Genomic DNA, 26,621 nt, shown 5'->3' with positions numbered 1-26,621 from the left:
AGTCAAGCGGTAATTGAAAGGGCTGGGAGCATTATGTATAACGATAATCTCGTCATATACGACGAAGACATAAAATTGTTAGGCAATTACTCTCTAGAGGAATTATCACGATTGATTATGTAAAGTCAAGTGATAATGTGTCGGATCCACTTATAAAAGGCCTAACTAGAGAGGCAATTGAGAAGTCATCAAGGGGAATGGGATTGTGGCTGAGAACAAGTCATAGTGGTGGTAACTCTACCTAGAAGACTGGATATCCCAAGATCTAGGTTCAAGGAGATCAAACAAAGTTATTAATGATGGTTCAACATTGTCAACTAAACTTTTGGTCAATTCTCGTGATGAGACAATGTTCAGTACCAAGGATAAAGCATTACGGTTTTTTAATGATTTTTAAATTTGATACAAGGTATATCAAATAGTGTATCTACAGGATGACACGTTTAGGAATCACCTATGTAAGTTTGAAGTGTTAGCCGCTTCAAGGAGAATCTTGCAAGGCCAGTTCTCTATGCACTTATGAAACCAGGCGGTGTTCATGGCTGAAACGAACACAATAATGAGAACCAAAGACTGTTAAGGGTTGGTTGTGTGACTTGTGGTTGTCTAGGTATACACCAAATTTCGGCGGTTCAAAGATATCAAATCTACCGATTGATCGAGTATATCCGACATAAGTTTACTACGAAAAGTTCAAAGGGAAACCTACTTATCCAGATGCAATTAATCCTTGCTTGCGAATCACATAATATTTCATGCATGTTTTCGTGATATAGCCATTCCCCATTCATGTGGGGGATTGTGTGACGACCCCGCCAGTCGTCCCATGAGTTACCACTCCGTTTTCCCTATTTTTGCTTCGTTATACTTTGTTTATCCATATTATGGGGTATCAGGTTGGTCAGATCGAGCTCGGAAAAGATTTGGTAAGGTTTGAGACATTTAGTCTCTTTAGAGCGAGTTTAAGTTGGAAAAGTCAACCAGATGTTGACTTATGTGTTAGAGGACTCGGAAGTGAATTATGATGGTTTAGTTAGATTCAGGAGGTGATTTGTGACTTAAGAGTGTGATCAGAATGAGTTTTAGAGGTTCGGAGTAGATTTAGGCTTGAATTGGCGAAGTTGATATTTTGGCGATTTTCGGTTGATAGGCGAGATTTTGATATGGGGGTCAGAATGGAATTCCGAGAGTTGTAGCAATTCAATTGTGTCATTTGGGACATGTGTGCAAAATTTCAGGTCATTTGGACGTGGTTTGGTTGGGGTTTTGATCAAAAGCGTAATTTTGAAGATTTTGAAATTCTTAGGCTTGAATCCGATACCATTCGATGTTTTGATGTTGTTTTGAGTGTTTAGAAGGTTGGAACAAGTTTGAATAAGGTTTTAGGATATGTTGGTGCCTTTGTTTGAGGTCCCGAGGGCCTCAGGTGAGTTTCGTATGGTCAATCGGACCATTTCATGCCTTGGGAAAGTTGCAGAACTGCAGGTTCAACTGTTGCAGAGATTCCTTCTCTGCGATCGCGTAGGGGTTCCTGCGATCGCATAGAAGTTTTTGAGGGGGCAGTCCATTTATTCTTCACGTTCGCGAAGGTTGAGTTGTGATTGCATAGAGTGGTGAAGTTGTTGATCGCGAACGCATAGTAAAGGTCGCGTTCGCATAGAGTTAAGTGGACCTGGGGTCTTGTCTTGGATTTGTTCATTGCGAACACGGTAGGCGGTCCGCGATCACGTAGAGTTAGTTGCCTAGGCATCGCGTTCGCAGGGTGTTTTATGCGTTTGCATAGAGTAGTTTTTGGGAGCTGAGAATTTGTGCTACACGATTGCAAAGGATTTCCGGCGATCGCAATGAAGGAAAATATGCCTGGGCAGAAGGTTTGAAAGGTAGTCTTATCCGCGAATGTGGGGTTATTTTCTTCCATTGTTGGTGGTTTTTGGAGCTTTTTTGAAGGGGATTGAAGAGGGTTTCAAGGGGAATCACTTGGAGGTAAGATTCTTGGACTTAAAACTCGTATCTAATGTGAATTCCACCTAAAGAATCATGGAAATTAAGCCAAAAAATGAAAAACTAGGGATTGGAAATTTAGACCTTTAATTGAGGATTTGAAAGACCATTTGGGGTCGGATTTCTGAACTTGTATGAACTCGTGGGGAGATAAGAAATCTATTGATGTAAAAATTTTCGAATTATGAGACTTGGGCCCGGGGGTCAGATTTTGGTAATTTCGGGATTTGTGTCATATTTTGATTATTTTCGCTTGGGCTTCGTTCCCTTAGCATATTTTGATATCCTCGTCCTGATTTTGGATAGATTCGACGCGAGTGGAGGCCGATTCGAGGGGCAAAGGCACCGCGAGCTAGAGATTTGATCGGTTCCAGGTGAGTAATGATTGTAAATGATGTTTTGAGGGTTTGAAACCCCTGGATTGCACATCGTAGTGCTATATTGAGGTGAGGCACACGCTTGATGACGAGCGTGAGGTCGTGCACTATTGGGGATTGTCACTTGGTCCGTCCCGACTGATGATTTTAGAGCATATTTGACTGAAATCTATTTATTATCATTATTATTTGGGCTGAATGCCATATTTGGGCCTTGTGCCAACTATTTGAACCCTTCGGAAATTTTTTACTGGTTTCCTCATTGTTTTGACTTTATACTTGAACTCAATCATGTTATATTTAACTGTTTTCGTACTCAGCCATGTTTACTTTGTTTTAACACTTAAATGATCTTTTAAATGATAATTTTGGGCTGATAAACATGTTTTACTACTGCCCGAGTGGCTTGTGAGTATTTTTGACTGAGTAAGGCCGATGGCCTATATTGTGAGGAAACATTTGATACTGATTATAAGGCCGAGGGCCTGAGATATGTACGCCACGAGGTGGCTAGATTAATATGAGGCCGAGGGCCTAGTGATGATGTCACGAGGTGGTTTGATATTGCGCTTGGGCCGTAATGGGCCCCTTCAGGAGTCTGTACACCCCAGTGAGCGCGGGTACCTATTGTGATGTGAGATTGAGCCCGAGGGGCTAGTATTGTTCTATGTGATTGCCCAAGGGGCTGGTACTGTTCTGATTTGTTGTTCGAGGGGAGGATTTGTTGATACTATGCCCGAGGGGCGAGCCTTTATGTATTTACTTTTCATAATTTACTGCCAATTACTTGCTTAATTATTGAAAAAGTCTTTCCATGAAACTACGTTTGAGTTAAAGAATTTTACCTATCTTTCACTAGTTTACAGTTTTAATTATTTTACTACTTCATTATATAATGCTTTGTGCCTCACATGATTTCTTGCTTTCAGTCTTTATTTACATTTGTTACTCACAGAGTTGGAGTACTCACTTTACTCCCTGCACTCCTGTGTGCAGATTCAGGCATTGTGGATCCTGCTAGTGCGAGTTAAGAGCTCCCGACAGATATCAGAGTCCACGAGGTAGCTGCTTGACGTCCGTAGTCCCGTGTTTCTCCTCCTTTATCATTTCTATTTCTTTTCTGACATTTGTAATAGCTTATAGACTTAGCAGACTTGTATTATGACTCATAGATGCTCATGACTAGTGACACCCCGGTATCGGGTTGTGTTGGGTATTTTCCACGATTTATGCTATTAACCGCTTAAACTTTGGTTTATTTATTCATGTTTAGACTGTATTCTTAATGCTTAACTATTAAAAATTGGAAAATGAGAAGTGTCGGCTAACCTTGTCTTCACGAGAGGAGCCATCACGACCGGGTCCGGGTTAGGGTCGTGACAGATTGTTGGGGTTTTATATATTTAAGTATATTAAATACTTAAAAGATGATGAATGGAAATGAAGGAAAATGAAATTTTTGAGTGAAATTTTAAGTTTCCCTCCTTGGCAAAGGGGCATTGTCTTATATTGGAAGAGGAAGAGGTTTTTTATGGGTATATAAGCAATTGCTCTTCTTCTAGCTCTTAAAGAGTTGAGAAGAAGGCAAGCCTCGCACCGTCGTCGTCGTCGCTCGCTCGGCTCGGCTTCAGCTTCAGATTCAAATTTGGTCAAATGATCGATTGATTGATTAATTTTTTGGACCAAATTTGTTTATTAATAGTAAAATATTAAAAGAAATGTTATTAAATATTTGTTTTAATAACAGAATATTAATATTAAATTTTTCAATCCGTTTTTTAGTTGTGTAACTGAAAATTAAACTACCCTTTTCAATTTTCCCTCTTTATTGTTGAGTAAATAGCCATTTATGTTATGGCATTTATGATATGGCCGTTTGCATAAACAACCATTCCGAAGAGTTGCACCTCTTCAGATTTCAGCCCAATTTTGGCTATAAATACAAGTCTATTCTGCTCAGAATTTCCATACGAATTTTCTGAGTTTCTCCTCCTTCTTCTGCATACTTTTAACATCAAACAATGGAACAGTAAGTGTTATTTGCTACCAAACTTTGTGTTCGCTGAAATACTGGGGTTTGAAGTACCACTACACCAATGTGTAATTCGTTCTATCCTGGGAGGAAATAATCCATAACCTTGGGTACTAGGAGAGGATTAAATTCCTTAAGGAAACACTGTGAATTCTGTGGGCTCAGATTAAAATTCTGTTTCTATTTTTCATTTTTGTTTATGTTCATTTATATTTCCAGAATTATTTTACAAATACAGTTTACTAACAAAAAATGACCCTACCTTTCCCGCTCATTAGGTTCTAGAAATCCAAAGGGAACTTCAGGTGATGTGTATTACTAAATGGAGTACTAATTATTGAAGGGGAGCCTTGGCGTAACTGCTAAAGTTGTTGCCATGTGACTAGGCGGTCACGGGTTCGAGCCGCGGAAACAGCCTATTGCAAAAATGTAGGGTAAGGCTGCGTACAGTAGATTCCTGTGGTCCGGCCCTTTTCCGGACTCCGTGCATAGCGGGAGTTTAGTGCACCGGGCTGCCCCTTTTTTATTTTTATATATATATAAAAAAAGGCAGCCGTATAAGGCATATTCCGGCAGGGTCCGAAGAAGGACTGCACCCTAAGGGGTGTGATGTAACCCACCTAACGGTCACTATATATAAATCTGAAGGGGTCGTTTGGTATGTGGACTAAATTATCCTGGGATTATAATCTCTAGATTAATTTATCCAACATGGGAGGTGGGATAAAATAATATCAAGTTTGATGGGATAAGGTGGGATAAGATGGGATATCCAGGATTAAGTATGGGACTAAGTTTATACCATATTTGGTTGTTGGTATAATTTTATCCCGGAATAAATTTCTACCATCAACCAAACATATTATAAATTTAATACCATACTTTATCCCATATTATCCCACTTTATCCCGCCTATCAAACGAGCCCGAGGTATTTATTCTTCATAGACTAAAACTTCATAACCAACCATATATCCTTATATAAATCTTCATATAACAAACCATTTTTTATTACTTACTACTTGCCATTTTTTTTTGTGGGGGACAGAAAGTTGGATTGGCAACTTCAATCAGCTTCAATGTACCAAGTTTCGTGGTGGTATGTATCTCCTTGCATTATGCAGTACATGCAGCATTATAAACATTATTATCCCGTTCCTTCTTCAGTAGTCATATATAAAATGTATTCATCTGTTAGACAATTCTAATACCATTCAAATTTAAATCAGGGAATTGGATGGTCATTGGCAGCACAAGATGGTTTACATGAAGACCAATATTTGGCGGAGAGATCAAGAAAGAAAGGCAAACAAGTTGAAGTTTCTGGAGCCAGTAGTACTAACCTATGTTGCTCGGACTCTCCAAAAGTATTGCAGTATCCGTGTCGGAACCTCCAAAAATATATTAAGTTTGAAGGATCCGACACACACCCAACAATATAATTGAAAAGTCCGAGTAACATAGGTACTAACTCTAATACAAATCTGCTTCGTTTAGGAGGAATTACGACAAGTAGTCGCAATAATCAAGGGGTAAAGCTAGATATAATTGATGCAGATTCATTCAAATTGCTTGATGAAACTTTAGCCAGACTTATTCCAACAATGAATGCAAGAGATGAAAGGGTGGCGAAAATCTTAAAAGGTACTCTCATGCAAATTAAAGCCATATGCATTGTTATGCGGCACCTTCCTGAGATTCCTTGGAAGGGCGACGTAAGGCTAAGCAACTGATGTCAGTGCAGTTGCTGTCCGCCAACTGAGGTCCCCTCCGTACGCTAGACTAGATTGTCAGTGCCGTACAGGAAAACCAATGTCAAGAGCAATTGAGAGAACATGAATGAAAATTGAGAATGAAAGAAAGCTTGATTGCATTAATGAAAGCTATTACAGAAAGGCAACGCGGTGTCGAGGGGGAGAGACACCAGTACAGAGAATTGTTTGCTTGCTAGAAAGTTTGATTACTTGATCCCCCTAATAATACTTAAAAAAAATAAACCAAAGCTACAAGACTAGACTTGATTAAGCTAGAGAAACATAATGGAAGTACATGGAATAAAACTACTCTATATTTACAATGAAAAAGACTTAGTTTTCTATAAGGTAGAAATAGGCCCGTTGTCAGCAGCATAGTCTTTGGCATCAGGGTCTGCACGCGCAGCGTTGTCTGCGCGCGCGGCGCTGTTGGCATCCGCCTGCGGTTGAGCGCTGGCGAGGGATATCGGTGGGGCGATAGAGGCACATGCGCGCTTGTCACTTGGCGTGACCAAGACCACGGGGCCGTCCGTGGCGCTAGGCATTGGAAGGCTTGCTAGGACGCCACGGGGCGCGCCCAAGGGGTCATGGGGCACGGCTGGAAAGCCGCCCATGACATTACTTATGCTGCTGTCATGTTTCTATTATTCTTTTGTTTACCAGTTTCTCTTCTATGGATCTTCACTGGAAAGAGTACTGTGAGACGTTTACGAAAAAAATTCAACTGTTGCGCTGTAGAAGGCACAACCAAGGAGTATAAAGAAAAACTACATATTTCTCAAGATAGTCCCTAAATAATATAATTAGTATATGTGTATTTTCCCTTTTAGCTAGTTTTCTTAAACGTTTAGTAGATTATTTTCCTTCTTCCTAGCAAGTTTGGTTGTTGACATTCTTGTAAGGCCTTTTGGATTGCCGAACTTGTTTTTTTGATTTGAATCTATCAGTTTGAATTATGCAAACTAAGCTACAAGAATATGCCTCCGCTGCACAAGAAGAGGACAAATTCAATCTAAATTCTAAGGCTTGTAATTTTGCGTTAAATTAAGGAATGGGATAAATGAAGGGGAAAAAACATAATTATACACCATTTTGTAGAGGTCCTTAATTACACCATTTAGCCTGAGGGGTCGTTTGGTTGGAATAGGGTTGATGCCGGTATAAGTTATGCTGGTATAAGTTATGCCGGTATGAGTTATGTTGGGATAAGTTATGCTGGGATTAGTTATGCTGAGATTGTTGTTTATTTACTGTTTGGTATGTTGTATTAAAAATGACTATTGTATAATTTATAAGAAGAAGATATAAGTTATACCGTTGCTAATTACCCCACCCTCTATAAGGTATAAGTTATCCGGTGTTAAAATTAACACCGGGATAACTTATACCTGGTTTGCTAACCAAACAAAGTATTAAGGTAGTATTAAATTTTTATATCACCCTTATACGTTCTTATACCTCATTAATTACCGTGAATGGGAGCCTTGGCAACCCTTGTGGTGGTCCGGCCTTTTCCTGGACCCCGCTGTAACGACCCGGTCGTTCGTTCTGAGAGTTATAGCCTCATTTCCCCCATCTATGCTTATTTATGTATTGTTCAACTGTGTTGAGTTGTATCGAGTTGGTAGGTTTGGGTTCGGAGTAGTTTTGGAGTGAAATGAACACTTAGTCTCTTAATTAGAAAACTAAGTTAGAAAAGTCAACCGGAAGTTGACTTATGAGTAAACGAATTTGGATTTGGATTTTTATGAGTCGATTAGCTTCGTTGGGTGATTTTAGACTTAGGAGTGTGTCCGGAATGTAATTTGGAGGACCGTGGTAGAATTAGGCTTGAATTGGCGAAAGTTGGAAGTTTAGAAGTTTTTACGCTTGAATTCAAAGTTGATTTGGTTGATGTCCCGAGGGCCTCGGGTGAGTTTCGGATAGGTTTGAGTTGTGTTGCGCTCGTTTTTCTTATGTTTCGACGCCGTTTCTTCAAGCATAAATGATATCATATTGAACAAATGAGCTCCAATTTCTTTTTTGATAGAAACATTAGATCCGTATTGTAATTACGGACCTGTAGCAAAAAGAATCGTTGAATTTGGACATCGTATGAGGATTTTTTGGTCATTTCAGATTAATTACGAAATTGTCACTGACGACGTATTTAAAAATCTGCACTATTTGCAAATATTAAAACCAACATATCTCATTCATTATAAGGTCAAATTGAGTGATTCAAAAGCCTAAATTGACTAGAATTTTACAATGAATCCACTGAAGGCATAGAAAGCGAGTTTCGGGGTCGTTTGTTATGAGAAACGAGGAAGAATAGCTGGCAGAAAAATATATAAAACTAGGGTTTGTTCATTCGGTCATATCTTGAGTTAGGGAGCTCGAATTTGGGCAATTTTGGAAGTTATTTTCACCATAAGAATTGGGATTCGGAGCTTTTAGAGGCCGAGTCCAGAGACGAGGATATTCCGGAGTAGGACTTCACGTTGTTAATGTAAGTAACAGTTTTAACTCTAGCTTTGAGGGCAAAAACCCGGAGAAATTGATATCATGTGATTGTTTGGTGATGCTACCCACGCTAGATGATGAGTGTGTGGGTGTGCACCGTGAGGGATTGAGACCTTGTCCGTCCCGTGAGGCTTGAGGCCTAATAGCCATTATCTGTGTTTACGTAGTTACTTGTTGTTGAACTTATCTGCCTTCATGTTAGAGATCATGTTTAGGCTTTATTCATGCTCACATTATTTGTACTTAGTCATAAAAATTATTGTACATATTTACCTCAATCTCTATTATTTGCTAATATGCTGTGATACTTGATGTGGGCTATGTCCTCTTATTTGTTGATGATGGTGAGGCTAGTGCGGTACATGATTGAGTGAGACCGAGGACCTGATACTAAGAATATTTATACCATAGCGCGTGAATTGTCCGTGTAGCACGTAAGTTGACAGTGCGGGTCCAGGTATTGATACCATAGCGAGTGAGTTGTTCGCGTAACACGTGAGTTGACCGGGCGGATCCAGGTATTGATATGATAGAACGTGAGCTATCCGTGCTTAGCTCTTGGGCTTTGGGAGCCCTTCTGGAGTCTGTACACACCCTAGTGAGCGTAGAGGGTTGAGTGTATTGAGTGTTGAATGCCGAGCGCGCGTGATGAGTGATGGAGTGACACTGCTGTGAGGTTGTATTTATTTGTGTTGTTGCTGTATTTATCTGTTAAATTCTTTGTGGCATTTTCTGAATTATGGAATTTACCTGTTTATTCCTGTTATTTTTAAATTGTGAAAATAAATAATTGGACTGTGTTACTTAGCTCGTCACCACTGCTCAGTTCCTTAGTTATTTCTGTTACTACTGAGGTGGTTGTACTCATACTACACCCTGCACTTTATGTGCAGATCCAGGTGAATTAGAGCGTGACGATTGTTAAGTTCAGGCTGACTATCTTTGGAGATTGCAAGGTAGCTGCTAGTGTCCGCATGACCTTGTTACTCCTTTTGTCATTTCTTCTTGGGGATAGTTAGACAGTTTATATATCTTAGTTTATATTTTTAGACGCTCATGACTTAGTGACACCCCGATGTTTGGGGCTCATTTCCGTATTTTATATTATTTATATTTAGAGTTGGTTTAGTTTATCAGGAATTAAATTATTGGAAATATTTTATTAAATTCTTAAAATCAATCAATAGTAATATTTTGGGAAGTATGCTTGCCTTGTAACATGATAAGCGTCATCACGACCATTGTTAGATTCTGGTTTGTGAAAAGTTGGTATCAGAGCCTCGGTTACATAGGTCTCACGAGTCATGAGCGGGTTTAGTAGAGTCTTGCGGATCGGTACAGAGATGTCTGTACTTATCTTCAAGAGGCTGCAGAACCTTTAGGAAAATTTTACATTCTTGAATTCTTTTCGTGCGGTATTGATTCATCTTGAAGTATAACTCTTTGAATTCCTTCCACGCATTCATATACGCACATGAGAGCTCGGTATCAGTTGTGCAACAACGGCTTGTGATTCCCTGGATGAGGTGTGAGAGGTGATTTCTGTAGGTTGATGTTGGGCCAGTCTGGAGGACTTGAGGTCGGGTTTTGACTATAGATTGAGCACTGAGGTGTTGATTGTGTAAGCGCGTGCTTCTGGACTTATATTTTCGGTAGTGTCCCTATTAGCATAAATGGTGGCTGGATGGATACGTGATGAGTATGATGTAACCGCGAGATGAGTTCATATGATTTGAATGTGACGAAAAGGTATTGATAAAGGTTTCACCTATTTGAGACTCCAGGTATGTTTTTAGACTCGTTCGAGGACGAACGTTTGTTTAAGAGGGGGAGGATGTAACGACCCGATCGTTCGTTCTGAGAGTTATAGCCCCATTTCTCTCATATATGCTTATTTATATATTGTTCAGCTGTGTTGAGTTTGTAGGTTTGGGTTCGGAGTAGTTTTGGAGTGAAAAGAACACTTAGTCTCTTAGTTAGAAAACTAAGTTAGAAAAGTCAACTGGAAGGTGGCTTATGAGTAAACGAATTTGGATTTGGATTTTTATGATTCGATTAGCTTCGTTGGGTGATTTTAGACTTAGGAGTATGATCAGAATGTAATTTGGAGGTCCGTGGTAGAATTAGGCTTGAATTGGCGAAAGTTGGAACTTTAGAAGTTCTTAGGCTTGAATTCGAGGTTGATTTGGTTTTTTGGTGTTGTTTTGGGTGTTTTCGAGGTTCAACTAAGTTTGGGTAGTGATATATGACATATTGAAATTATTAGTTGATGTCCCGAGGGACTCGGGTGAGTTTCGGATAGGTTTGGGTTGTGTTGCGCTCATTTTTCACTACTAGAAATTGGACCTATAGCAACGGTATTTTCTGCAACAGTTATATAACTTTTACTAAAGACCATTATAGCAACGGTTATAACCGTTCCAATAGGATATCAAATCAACCGGCACATTTTTGCAAGTGAACCGTTACATAAGTGAAATAACTGTCGTCATAGGTTGTTCTACTGCGACAGTTGTTGTAACTGTAATAGTAGGACAACCTGTGGTTATGGTTCTTTGCATAATGGGTCTATGGAGACGGTTCAATTTCCCTCCTAACTTTACCCAATTTTATTTTTATTTTCGTTTTTTCCCTCCTTTAACCAAACCCTAGACCTTTTTCTTAATTTCTAATAACAGAATAGATGGAGCCCACTCAGATGAACTATTTCCTAGAGCACACCGAACAAAGAACAACTCTTTCCACTCAAAAATACTCTCTCAACTATCAAACTATCAAAGAATACTCCCTCAAGCAAATCCGAAGATACCCAAATTGCAAGGACTCAACAAATAGATTGACGGTCTCTTAATTCCAGCAAAATAATTGCAAGGACTCAGCAAATAGAGGACTCAGCAAGTAGTCGCCGACGAGACTCCCGTCCATATATTTCGATGCCTTAGCTCCTGGGTACCATAACGGTCTGGCCGGGATTTGCTTTTTCGGAGCCTTTTTAGGTGCGACCTTTTTGGTACCGAAACCGAATCTGGCTTGGACTCTATGCCGAAGTCTCTTAATTTTTTCGTAGCTGCAAAGGTTATACTCATGGTGACTCTTAATTTTTTCTACAAGTTTATGGTAAGATACACTGGTTTCCTTTGTGTTTTTGATAAAATTAGTAGGTGAAACAATTTTGGTAGTAGTAAGGGTTGGAGAAGCTGCAAATTTGGTGCGATAAGGGCAGAGACTTTGGCTTCTCATCTTAAAGTTATTATTGAAAAAGCCAAATTCTTGTCAAAGGTTAGTACTGCTATCCGCTTTTCAAAGTAGAAACACTAGAAAATTTCTTCATTTTCATTTAGTAAATGTATTTAAATGGTTTGGATCCGAATAAATTTGAATGATTTACTATTGTATTATTTTGGATTTTTTGTGGGTTTCTTCTTGTTTGTTCAATTTTCTATCTCTAAATAGTAATAGAATTGCTGGGTTAATACCTAATTTATGGATATTCCTATGCGGTAATAGGATTTTGGATGCCTAATTACTCTCCAGACTTTTTAATGGCTGAGATGTATTGTTAACAAAGACCAAATCTAAGCTCATGTTAAAGCAAGTTACAAAATGTAAAGAAGCGCACAAGTGTTTGTGACTGAAAGCAAGTATATTCTAGCACCATTAGGTCTCTCACAGTAGCCACTTAATGTGCGGCAGGTTTTGTTTTTCAATCCTGACTCTAGTTTTGGTTTATCCTAATGAATAACCAGTTGGTTAGAATACTCCTCTTGTAATCATGTTAATTATAGAACTTCAACTTCCTTTACTAAACAGATTATAGATTAAATAAGTAAAAAAAGAAAAGAAAAATAGATTATAGTACTGCTTTGACTATTTATTCTTTATGTTTTTCTCTAACTTCAGTGTTTGTATTGTGGACCATCTCTTCATAAGTGATTTGTGGACCTGATTATGTTAAAGATATGTAATATGTGTAGTCAAATTTCCTGTGTTACTGGACTTCATCTCTTAGTTAAATCCTTGTAACTGACTGTAAATTTGGCACCTTTAATTTGCCACAATGAACTAGTAGCACTCTCAACTAAAGATGAAGTTGTAGTAAAGTCCAATTTTCTGATGCTTAAAACGGTTTAGCATCTTGCTGATAAGCCTGTTTGATATACTCAAGTTTTTATATTACTTGTTCGCTTCAAGCTCTCTCATTGAATAGAATTGCCTCTACTTAATTTGGACCAATACCTTCACGGCTTCACATCCTTTCATTTTGGTCGTTGCATTTTAAGCTTTAAATTTTGTTGGAAATGTCAAATTAACATGTTTTTGGTTTATTTGGTTAATTTTGTTGATTTACTTTTATCGTATAAGATATCTATGGATAATGGTGATAAAAAGTTGGATGAATCTTCTGAGATGGACGGATGAGTATATCCGTGGAGTGAATGATTTTCTTGATAAGGCATTTGAACGAGCCGCCCAAAGAAATGAAATATTATGCCCTTGCAAAAAGTGCATGAATCGCTATTGGTATTATAGAAATGTGGTGGAGGATCATTTGGTTGTTCATGGATTTGTTGATGGTTATATCAAATGGGTTTTCCATGGGGAAGGATTTTGCTCGAGAAATACACCTCATCCAAGCAATGATGATGAAGGTTCTACCCTGCGTGACGATATTGATGGACTACTTCATGATACATTTAGAAATATAGAGGGTCAGGCAAGGGATGAAGAAGGAGTTGGGGAAAGACTATCTGAAGATGCAAAGAAGTTTTTCAAATTGCTGGAGGAAGGAAAACAAGAGTTATATCCGGGATGTGAAAATTTCAGTAAACTGAGTTTCACTATTCGATTGTACTTGATTAAATCCTTGCATGAGTTGAGTAATGTGGCTTTCTATGATTTGTTAGAGTTGATAAAAGAGGCATTTCCCAACAAGGTTAGAAACATGATAACAAATTTGGGTCTTCATTATGAAAAAATACATGCACGCCCTAATGATTGCATGTTATTTTGGAAAGAAAATGCGAATGCCGATAATTGCTCTATTTGTGGGTCTTCAAGATGGAAGAGTGCTCGTCCTTTGACTAAAGCAAACTCTAAAATCCTTGCAAAGGTTTTAAGGTACTTTCATTTAAAGCCTAGGTTTCGGAAGATATTTATGTGTCCTGAAACAGCTGCTGCAATGAGATGACATGCTAATGAATGACCCAATGATGGGAATATAAGACATCATGCTGTTCCAAAATAATCTACAAACCGTTCCAAATACAAATATAACCGTTATGATAGCTTAAAAAAATCGTTGCTATATCCAACATAACTGTAGCAATAGCTTACATAAGTATTGCTTTAAATAATATGACAACAGTTAAGAACCACTGTATAAACCATATAGTAACGGTTTTAAACTGTTCCAATTGAAAAAAAATAATTGTTCCAACAGAGAAGGGGAAAACCGTTTCGATAGACATATCTATTGTCACGACGATGCAAACCGTTGCAAGAATCGTTCCAGTAGACCTATGGGTATGCCGACTGATGTAACGGGCTGTAAACCATTCCAAAATCCCTACAGCAACAGTTTGCCAGTCTGTGGTTGACAGTTTTTCAACCATTACCGTAGGCCAATTTTTCAGTAGTGTTTCTTATGTTTCGATGTCATTTCTTCAAGCATAAATGATATTATATTGAACATATGAGCTCCAATTTCTTTTTGATTGAAACATTAGATCCGTATTGTAATTATGGACCTGTAGCAAAAAGAATCGTTGAATTTGGACATCGTATGAGGATTTTTTGGTCATTTCAGATTAATTTCAAAATTGCCACTGACGGCGTATTTAAAAATCTGCACTATTTGCAAATATTAAAACCAACATATCTCATTCATTATAAGGTCAAATTGAGTGTTCAAAAGCCTAACTTGACTAGAATTTCACAAGGAATCTATTAAAGGCATAAAAAGCGAGTTTCAGGGTCGTTTAGTATGAGAAACGAGGCAGAATAGCTGACAGAAAAATATATAAAACTAGGGTTTGTTCATTCGGTCATATCTTGAGTTGGGGAGCTCGGATTTGAGCGATTTTGGAGGCGATTTTCATCATATAAATTGGGATTCAGAGCTTTTGGAGACTGAGTCCAGAGACGAGGGCATTCCGGAGTAGGATTTCACAATGTTAAGGTAAGTAATAGTTTTAACTCTGGCTTTGAGGGCATAAACCCGGAGAAATTGATATCATGTAATTGTTTGGTGGTGATACCCATGCTAGGTGACGGGCGTATGGGTGTGCACCGCGAGGGATTGAGACTTGGTCCGTCCCGTGAGGCTTAAGGCCTAATTGCCATTATCTGTGTTTACGTAGTTACTTGTTGTTGAACTTGTTTGCCTTCATGTTAGAGATCATGTTTAGGCTTTATTCATGATCACATTATTTGTACTTAGTCATAAAATTATTGTACATGTTTACCTCAGTCTCTATTATTTGGTAATATGTTGTGATACTTGATGTGGGATGTGCCCTCTTATTTGTTGATGATGATGAGGCTAGTGAGGTACATGATTGAGTGAGGCCAAGGGCCTGGTTGTAAGAATATTAATACCATAGCGCGTGAGTTGTCCGCGTAGCACGTGAGTTGATCATGCGGGTCCAGGTATTGATAAAATAGTGAGTGAGTTATCTGCGTAGCACGTGAGTTGACCGTGCGGATCCAGGTATTGATATGATAGCACGTGAGTTGTCCGTGCTTGGCGCTTGGGCTTTGGGATCCCCTATGGAATCTGTACACACCCCCAGTGAGCGCAGAGTGTTGAGTGTATTGAGTGTTGAATGCCGAGTGTGAGTGATAAGTGATGGAGTGACACTGCTGTGAGGTTGTATTTATTTGTGTTGTTGCTGCATTTATCTGTTAAATTTCTTTGTGGCATTTACTGAGTTATGAAATTTACCTGTTTATTCCATTATTTTTAAATTGGAAAAATAAATAATTGGACTGTTTTACTTAGCTCGTCACTACTGCTCAGTTCCTTAGTTATTTCTATTACTACTGAAGTGGTTGTACTCATACTACACCATGCACTTTATGTGTAGATCCAGGTGAGTTAGAGCGCGGCGATCGTTGAGTTCAGGCCGGCTATCTGTGGAGATTGCAAGGTGGCTGCTATCCGCAGAACCTTGTTACTCCTTTTGTCATTTCTTCTCGTAGACAGTTAGACAGTTTATATATCTTAGTTTATAGTTTTAGATGCTCATGACTTAGTGACACCCTGATGTTTGGGGCTCATTTCCCACAACAGAGGGGTGGGAGTGGTTCCGGATAATTGTCACGACCCGGATTTTTTGCCTGCGGGAGTCATGATGGCACCTACTAATGTGAGCTAGGCAAGTCGATTGTTTGAACAAATCACCTTTTTACCCATTTTATATCCTTTAACAGTTATGAAGCAATAACGTGTAGACAGCGGAATTTACAATAAGCGGAAGTAAAACAATAAACTATCTAAATATGTATCCAATACAACTATTTGAGCGTCGACTACCCAGAACTGGTGTCAGTTTCACAGACGATTTAGGAATACTACATACAAAGTCTGAAAGATAAAAGATACACTGTTTCTGAAATAAGTAAATGAAACAGGATAAAGGGATAGAGGGAGATGCCAGGGCCTGCAGACGCCTGCATGACTACCTTGGATCTCCGTGTGGACTGAAGGTAGCCACCGAAGCTTTGGTCCAAAAGCTGTTGCTCCGGGATTTGCACACAGTGCAGAGTGTAGTATCAGCACAATCGACCCCATGTGCTGGTAAGTGCCTAGCCTAACCTCGGTGAAGTAGTGATGAGGCTAGGACCAGACTACCAAATAAACTTGTGCAATTTAACTATATACAGCGGAAAAGAAGAACAATAATATACAGTCAAGTATGGGAGGGGTAACATGCTGTGGGGAACATCAATTTAGAATAGAAAGACAACGGGTAATTAAAAGGAACAACATATCTCGGATATCAATAAAGAAATCAGGAATCAAAAAGTGTACGGCATCACCCTTCGTGCTTTTACTCTCGTCCTTACCAAAGCAATCAAGTAATGAAATTGTGCACGGCATCACCCTTTGTGCTTTTACTCTCGTCCTTACCATATAATCAATATAATTGGCACGGAATTATACATCGTGCGGCATGACATCACCCTTCGTGCTTTACACTCTTCCTCACAAATCATGCACAGCATCACCCTTCATGCTTTAACACTCTCTCACCAAAACAATGCACGACATCACCCTTCGTGCTTTAACACTCTTCCTCACCCAAACAACAGTCACAAACAATAGGGCAAGGGAATAAATGAAATTACAATAAGAATCCCGGTAAGAGAACAATATCAAAAGAAATATCAACATCCCAGCAAGGGAGATAACATTAAAAGCAACAATATCCCGGCAAGGGAGGCCACATAATAAGTTTCTTCTTTTTCTCACTTTTACTTCATAACTCACTTCACAACTTGAGCCAATGTTCTAAATTGTTCAATTACCACTTATACCTTCACATTTCATCATACAACTTGAGTCAATTCTCCTCAATGTTCAAATGTCACTATTACTTTCACAAACTTTGCCCAACAATAGAAATCATCACCAAAGCATGAATAATACGACGAAGTCATAATAATCACAATATAAGACTCATGGGCATGCTTGACACCAACGTATAGATATTCGTCACCATGCCTATACGTCGTACTCAACAAATACCACATAGCAAATAGGACTCGACTCCTAATCTCTCAAGCTAAGGTTAGACCAAACACTTACCTCGAGCTTCCACGGCTAACTCAAGCCTCAAACACCGCTTTTTCTTTTGAATTTGGCTCCAAATCAATTGTATCTAGACATAATCGACTTAATAACATCAATAAACGCTAAACAATTCAATTCCAATGCTTAATTATAGATTTTCTATCATTCTTCCAAAAAAGTCAAAAATCGACCCCGAGCCCGCTTGGTCAAAACACGAAGTTCGGACCAAAACCCAATCGCTCATTCATCCACGATCCCGAATATGTAATTAGTTTCAAAATTCGACCCCAAAACGAGGTCTAAATTCTATTTATACAAAAAGCCCTAACTCTACCCAAATCCCTAACTTTCTACCCTTAAGAACATGATTTAAGCCTAGAAATCTAATGGTTGTTAATGGAAATTGAAGAAAATGAGTCTAAGATTACATACCTATGAATTTGTGGTGAAGTTCTCTCTCAAAAATTTTCCAATTTGGAGTTTGGAAGAAGAAGCTATGAATTTTTGGGTTTAATCCCGTATGTGTTCTGTTGCTGTTTAAATGACTGGGCAAAATTGGTCTCTGCGATCGCGAACAAGGGCAAAAGTTTGTAAGGGGGGACTAGGCATCATGATCGCAGAGCAGGGATTGCGATCGCATAGAGGAAAATGGGTTCCCCTTCCCAGGCTTGGTTTAACACATTGCGATAGCGGGAGAAGTAATGCAATCGCATAGAATAACTGGTGACCCCCCAGACTTAACTCTACGCGATCGCGGAAGAAGCTATGCGATTGCATAGTACAAAATAGAACCCCCTGAAATTTACACGATGCGATCGCGAACCTTCCTATGCGATCGCATAGCACAAGGACCTGGACACCAGCAGACAGCAGTTTCTACAGTTTTCCTAAGTTCAAAAACCTTCCGAGACCTATCTGAAACTCACCCGAGCCCTCGGGGCTCCAAACCAAACATGTACACTACCTCAAAAACACACAACAGACTTACTCGTGCATTCAAATCACCAAAATAACATCAACAACTATAAATTTAGCATCAAAATCATGAAATCACTTAAGAACCTCAAATTTTCCAATTTTATCAAATACGGTCCGATTCACGTCATTTCAAGTCCGTTTCTTACCAAATTTCACAGACTCGACTTAAACCACATATAAGAGCTGTACTGGGCTCCGAAACCATAATACGGGCCCGATATAATCAAATTTTAAACACATTTCACTTTCAAAAACTCATAATATTCTAGAAAATATTTTTCTTTAAAAATTCATTTCTCGGGCTTGGGACCTCGGAATTCGATTCCGGGCATACGACCAAATCCCATATTTTTCCTACGGACACTTCGGGACCGTCAAATCACGGGTCCAGGTCCGTTTATCCAAAATATTGACCGAAGTCAACTTAATTCATTTTAAAGTCAAAATTCATCATTTTTTTTACAGATTTTCACATATTGGCTTTCCGGCTACGCGCCCGGACTGTGTAAGCAAATCCAGGTGAGACAGAAAGAGAGTTTTAAGGCCTCAGAACGCAGAATTTATTTTTAAAACAAGCGATGACCTTTTGGTCATCACAATAATTCTAACAAATGGAGGAATGAGGACATAGGTGTTCTATGTGTAAAAGAATTTGGGGACAAATGAGAGAGAAAAGTGTGAGCAGTTCTCAATTGATGATATGGGTTTTAGGGTGTACAAGTTGGTATTTAGTGAAAAATAAATATTATAATGGTATATGGAATCAACTGATATTTCCATAGGACAGGTTTCTCTTTTTAATGCAGCCATGTCTTTTCTATTTTCCTTTTCATAATTAATTACCTTCTTGGCAGTGTAAAATATTGAGAAATTTTCACAAAGTGGTTATTAGCTAGTTGTAGCTACCATTTACTATATTACTTTCTATAACTATGTTTTTATATTTTTTAGAGTGTATTTGATGTATTTAAGCTATTGTATTATTTCTCGGCATGAAACAGGGGATTACAACTAGACAGATTATTGTATTCGACTGTATTCACGATATGTATTTGTGAATACAATAACGTAAATAGCGCAATTCATGGTCTATTCAGCTATTTTTAAACGGAAAGTGAATCAATTAACATAATAGACTCCTAATATAACTCAACAAACTCAATTATAACACACAAAATTTGTATTTCCAGTTATAAAAAAGATTCTCAACCGAAAAACACCCCAAAGACATAGCAATCTTCAGGGAAATTATATAATTACATTGAATATAGTTAAATACATAAAAATACATGAAGTGTACACTACAAGAAATCTGTCTTTTAGTGGCAATATTTAGTTTCGACTTTATTTATTGCTACAAATATCATATATATTGTGGCGACTCTAAAAAGTCGCTACAAAAGGTTTATTTTTAGTAGCGACTTTCTTAGGTCGCCTCTAATATGTGCCACTAAATTCTGAATTTTTAGTTCCCGCTATTAACAAAAATTTGGCTCCAATATTTTAGTAGCGACTTAAAAAAATCGCCCTGTAGGTATTTTGGAGCGACTAGGTCGCTACTATAAAAAAATTCACTTAACATTAATTAAATAAAAAGAAGGCAAAGAAAGAAAACAAAAACACCTTTACAGAGAACAAACATCGTATACTTCTGCAGCTTCCCTCAATCTCTCTCAACAAAAGGTTTTTTCTCCCACTCTTATTAAAAATTATCCATCCAATTCCCTCAAATCTCTTGAATCTATCCTTAAATCTCAAATGTAAACCAATACCCAAAGCCCTAATAAAAAATTATATTCTCAAATTAGGTATGTGTTTGAATACTAAAAATAATTCTGGGTTTTTCTGATCTGAGCTTTCGATTTCGGTGAAGACTGATAAAGTATCTACCTTAAAGACTGAATCAAAAGTTTGTTGAAACTAATTTCCCCAAGCTGTACTTATATTTACGGATAACAACTTTATGCGGCGAAATTAGAGGGTCCAATTTCTTGCTATTAAGTCACTTCGAAAGAACACCCCGAGGCCTCGAGGACGCGAAGTTGTGACCGAGTTCCCTCCTTCGAAGCTGGTCAAGGTCCGACCCCAAGAGAATATTGATCGAGGCTAGAGTAAAATAGGGGATTCCCTGGGCACGCGACTAAGTCTGACAAAGTCGGTCGGCACGAAGCCTGTATCAAGGTGTCGCATCTAGCTGTCCCATCTCCATACCTTTACAATTAATGCATTTGTGTACTATGTTGGATTTTCCCTCCTATATAAAGGGGATCCTCATCACTTTGTAAGGGGCGACTGTTGCTCCAACTATTCTACACGAAATATAACAACTCTCTCTCTTTTCTTTCTAACATATTTTCCCGACGCTATTGCTTATTATCCTCATATTTGTTCTTCATTTATTGCTTGTTATTGTCCATATAGAGCCTCCCTTGATTATATCCTAACTGTTAGCCTTTCCCCGATTAACCCCGATAGCTCGAGCCCGAACCCATGCATTGAGCTCGAGGCCCCTCATCGGTTAGTCCGAGGCCCGAACAGCTAACCCCTTGGTTTGATTATAACTCTATTTTAGCTCGTATTTCATCTTTTATATTCACATATCTAGCATCAACTTCTTAAACAACTAGCATAAAAGTAGATCACCTATTTTTAGGGTCCCATTAAAAAATTTAATTATTATTACCATTTTCACGGTAAACAGTTTGGCGCCCACCGTGAGGCTAAAAATAATAGTAATTATTTTTCTTGATAGTTTTGTTACGCAACACAAGTTATCTTTCACACTTTTTCTTGTCCAAGATCTTCGATTTCAGGTCAAAATGTCTGGCTCAGTGAACAAAGTTGAGAATGACAACCTCGTAAACCATGGAGAAAACGGGGTAGTTGTTCCAGTTGTTGGCGCGCCATCACAGAACCCCAATAACGCACCAGGACCGATTCCAACAGACGCGGATTTGCAAGATGCGCAATAGGTTGACGAAACCTCACGCACCGATAGGAGCAAACAACATGGCGTCCAACAAGAAGCCCAAAAAATCCTAGCTCGGGAAGAATGGGTAGTCAGTCTTCATGTTATTTTTGAAATGTTGCAGGCACAACAGTTGGCTATCACTCAGCTGCAAAGCCACCCGAAGACTCCCAGCGCAGTAGCACCGGAAACTACTTCCCCGACCGAACAGGTACCGGAGAGATCAAACAACAACAGATCAGTAGCCGATCCTGCCATCGTAAAAATGTTGGAAGACCTCACCAAAAGGATCGAGTTGGGCGAGAAAATGATAGCATCCAACGACATGAAGGTCGAAACCTATAACTTCAAGGTCGACCAAACCCCGGGCGCACCCCCGGTCCTAAAGTGTATAGATTCGAAGAAGTTTGTACAACGGCCGTTCCTAGTGTCGCGCCCCCTTTTTTTCCTTTTCACATTAGAAAATCGGCTTTATGACATTCGGTGTGAGACAACTCATTCCTTTTGGGAACGGGGTTTGCATTTTGAAGAGTCGTCATCTAATGATTTAAGGCACATTAGGACACCTATAGGGTTAATTTCTAACTATGTTTGGTAACCAGAGATAGGGTAAGGGCGTGAAATTATCCCAAGGGGAAGGTGTTAGGCCCCCCTCAGGATCCACTAGTGTGGTTCTCGACCAGACAATTTTTATGAATTTGTATAAATAGACAAGTATTGGATCAAATAGAGGGAATTTAAGTTTAAACACACAAAAGTTTGAAAAAAATTATTGAAAGGCTAAATTTTGAAAAGAGTTACAATCTAAAACATGCTTATGAATGTAAGAAAAGGGGGGAGGGGGTGCCCTAGGTTTGTTTGTAATATGGATCACATCGATGCAATACCTGATATGACACTCCTCAAAAGAGGGGCTACACGTGGTATTAGCGCACCGGTCATCATATCCATATCTACCCTTTCCCACCCTGTAAAGGTAATTAGGGCGATGATTGGTCTCGACTCTTATTGCATGCTACTACCCGTCCCTTCCTATTAGTCCCGGAGGAATTTTTAGGACTCCTATTCCTAAAAGAAGGAGGTTCTAGGCAGACCTCAGGTTTAAAGGTAAAAATGCTAAGGCGACATACAAAACATATAAGACTACAATTAGGGGGAAACATATAAGCAGATAGAAGACTCAGTTATACCTCCACAAATAATGCACTTAAACGGCATGACTTATACACAGTTAAGGTCTGAATTTAAAATCCTAAGGCAGGATGTTTAAATTATTGAAGCAGAACCAAATTTATTATATGACTCAGATAAGAAGTCCGAATCAGGCCTGTGTGCAGGTTGTAGCAGTTGATAATTAAACAAAGGCAATTCCAGTTTTATCATTATTACCTAAGGCTTTCCTAGGTGCAAAGCGAGGTGCAGCAGTTGTTCCAAGTTATTAAGACAGTTTGGAGATTACTTTTTATTACCTAAAGCATGTTGTCCTAGGTGTTCAACACATAGAATTATTGCCAGTTGGTCGTATAGGACTGAGTAAAATTGTTTTATTCCTTTTTATGCATTCATAGTTAGCCTAAGCATGCTTAAGCGAATATAAATAAAATCCTAAAGACATGGTATCTAATGTACGGAGATGCAGAATGATGTGTATGCAGAATCCTAAGCAGGATTTCTATATGCACAAATATTACAGTGCTTAAAATATGATTACCAGAATACGCAGAGATGATATGTTAGTTAGTGTTGTTTAGCCTAAATAGGTCTCTAAGTGTACATGGCAATAGGAACATGATTGCAGAAACACCAGTATTAACGTAGGATTTTATAAGTGATATGTTAGTGAAATGGACATGCTGAAAAAAATAAGTGTAAGTCCTAAGCAGCATGATCTCTAATGTATGAAATGAGTCCTAAGCATGATTTCTATTGCGCAAGTAGGAATGTAAACTTAGGAACATGTTTTCTACCCTTTAATAAATATAGCATGCATATTTCCCCATCCCTTTTCACTAGCCAACCCCATACTTGTTTACAAATTATTACAGACCAAATGATTGAATTACATAAGAAATGCAAAAATAAGAAGTTACAACCATAGGAAGCCTGATTCTGACTTCCTCTCTGAGTTATGGAATAAACCACCTCAAATGCCAAATGTTGTTCCAAAACCTTCTCATGTCTGGGTGTGTCAGAGTTCTCTAAGGACCTCAAGGGATCCTGGCCAGTGCTCACACCTAGATTTGCATAATCAAATAGAGTAAGTTCAGTATGGAAGAGCCAGCCCTTATGTGTCCAGGTTCAGAGAGAGCTCAAGGGTCCCAAAGCAAGGCTCACACAAGAGGGGCAGAACCTAGATTATAAGAGTATAGTGAAAGTGCAGAACACATGTTGAAAGGGATTTGTTTTAAAAAAAAAAGCTGGACAGATAGTCCATTTTGAAATCAATCAATAACAGAGGTGATTGAAATCAGTTGTAATAGTAAATAAAACTCAAAACTCCCATGACGGGATCACATATAGAATTAGTAGTCACACAAAGGGGTCAAGGAGGGACTTGGGATACATAGACATTAACTGCAACATATAACCCCATCAACGGTCTTAGGACTAGTAGGACATGCACAACAATAGCTGATACTGGCATGATCACAGTTTAGTCAGAAAGAACATAAGCACATTGAAGGGATAAGGGGCTTGGGATGATAAGTACACAATAAGTGATTGACAGGGCATGCTTGGAGACACACATGCATTAATCTAAAGGGAATGGGAAACATTATATCATGCTGGTGATGCAACTTGACTGCAGAACCACAAGCAGAAGTAGACAAGAATGAAAGAAATTGAGACAATTAAAGAAGTACGTTGTTGTTGAAGCTTTAAAGTTAACTAGGACATACCAGAAGAGAAAGCAAGGTGTAGAAAGGTAAAGCAAGTAGGATCCCACAGTCTAGCCTTGGCTTTCAGCCGGCTAGACAAAGCAGTAGCACAAATAGTAGTAAAGAAAGAGAGAGTTTTGAGTGTATAAGTATGTGTTCTGAACTCAATTGTTCGTGTGTTTAAGAGAAGAAAGGGTAGGTGTGTGAAGACCCGGCTAGTTGTCTCATGAGTTACCGCTTTGTTTTCCTCATTTGTGCTTCTTTATGCTTTATTTATACATGTTCTATGGTCACGGGTTGGTCGGATCAAATCCGGAATGAATTTGATAAGGTTTGAGACACTTAGTCTCTTTTGAGGAAGCTTAAGTTGGAAAAGTCAACCGGATGTTGACTTATATGTTAGAGGACTCGGATGTGAGTTCTGATGGTTTGGTTAGTTTTGTAAGGTGATTTGGGACTTAGGAATGCAATCAGAATGAGTTTTGGAGGTTCGGAGTAGATTTAGGCTTGAATTGGCGAAGTTGATAGTTTGGTGATTTCCCGTTGGTAGGCGAGATTTTGATATAGGGGTCGGAATGGGATTCCGAGAGTTGCAGTAGTTCCATGGAGTCATTTGGGATGTGTTTGCAAAATTTCAGGTCATTCGGATGTGGTTTGGTTGGGTTTTTGAACGAAAGCGTAATTTAGAAGATTTTAGAAAGTTTGGCTTGAATCCGATGTGTTTTGGGTGATTTAATATTGTTTGAGGTGTTTTGGTGATTGGAACAAGTTTGAATAAGGTATTGGAATATGTTTGTGCTTTTGGTTGAGGTCTCGGGGGCCTCGGGGTGATTTTGGGTGGTTAACGGAGAAGTTGAGATGTTATTGCAGCTGCTGAAATTGCTGCTTCTGGTGTTTTCGCACATGCGGTTTGGGGACCGCAGGTGAGGCGCCGCATGTGCGAGAGAGTGGCCTCAGAAGTATATTATAGGGATTTGTTAGGGACCACAGAAGCGGCTAAGAGGACCACATCTACGGAGTCGCAGATGCGGAAGGATGATCGTAGATGCGGATGTGGCCGGTTAAGTGATTTGTGCATAAGCGGAATAATGACCGCAAATGCGGTACCGCAAATGTGGTACCGCAGATGCGGTTGAAGGACCACAGATGCAGAAAGGCCTGGGCAGAACATATAAGTTATTTCATTCGCGATTTTGAGCTATTTTCACCATTTCTACTTCGGCTTGGGAGCTTTTTGGGCGATTTGAAAGAGGGAATTCAAGGAGACTTCATTGAGGTAAGGGATTTGGACTTAAAACTCGTTCCTATGCTATTATTTCATGGATTAGAGCTAGACATTATGGAAATTAATGGTGAAAAATTGGGGAAACTAGGGCTTGGAAACTTCGGCCTTTAATTATGGATTTGAAGGACCATTTGGGGTCAGATTTGAGAACTTTTTATATGTATGAACTCGTGGGGAGATAAGGAATCTATTGATGTAAAAATTATTGAATTCCGAGACGTGGGCCTGGGGGTAAGGTTTTGGTAATTTTGGGATTTGTTCCCTTTATTGATTGTTTCGCTTGGGCTTCGTTCCCTTAGCATATCTTGATGCTCTCGTTCTGATTTTGGATAGATTCGATGTGCATGGAGGCCGATTCGAGGGGCAAAGGCATCGCGAGATAGAAATTTGACTGGTTCGAGGTGAGTAATGATTGTAAATGATGTTCTGAGGGTTTGAAACCCAGGATTGCACATCGTTAGTGCTATATTGAGGTGAGACACACGATTGATGACGAGCGTGGGGTCGTGCACTATTGAGGATTGTGACATGGCCCGTCCCGATTGATGATTTTACCACGTATTTGATTGAAAACTATTTGCTATCATCATTATTTGGGTTGAATGCCATATTTGGGCTTTGTGCCAACTATTTAAACCCTTCGGGGATTTTTGCTGGTATTTCCTCACTATTTTGACTTTATACTTGAACTCAGTCATGTTATTTTCCATTGTTTTTGTACTCAGCCATGTTTACTCAGTTTTAATACTTAAATGATATTTTTAAATGATGTTTGGGCTGAGAAACACTATTTTACTATTACCCGAATAGCTTGTGAGGATTTTTGACTGAGTGAGGCCGAGAGCCTATGTTGTGAGGAAACATTTGATACTGATTATGAGGCCGAGAGCCTGAGATATGTACGCCATGAGGTGACTTGATTAATTGGAGGCCGAGGGCCTAGTGATGATGCCACGAGGTGGCTTGATATTGCGTTTGGGCCGTAAGGGCCCCCTCCAGGAGTCTGTACACCCCTAGTGAGCGCGAGTACCTATTGTGATGTGAGATTG

This window comes from Nicotiana tabacum, chromosome 8 (genome assembly GCF_000715075.1).
Source record: "Nicotiana tabacum cultivar K326 chromosome 8, ASM71507v2, whole genome shotgun sequence".
NCBI classification, from domain to species: domain Eukaryota; kingdom Viridiplantae; phylum Streptophyta; class Magnoliopsida; order Solanales; family Solanaceae; genus Nicotiana; species Nicotiana tabacum.
The sequence above is the reverse complement of the archived record's forward strand: the minus strand, read 5'-3'. Positions refer to the sequence as shown.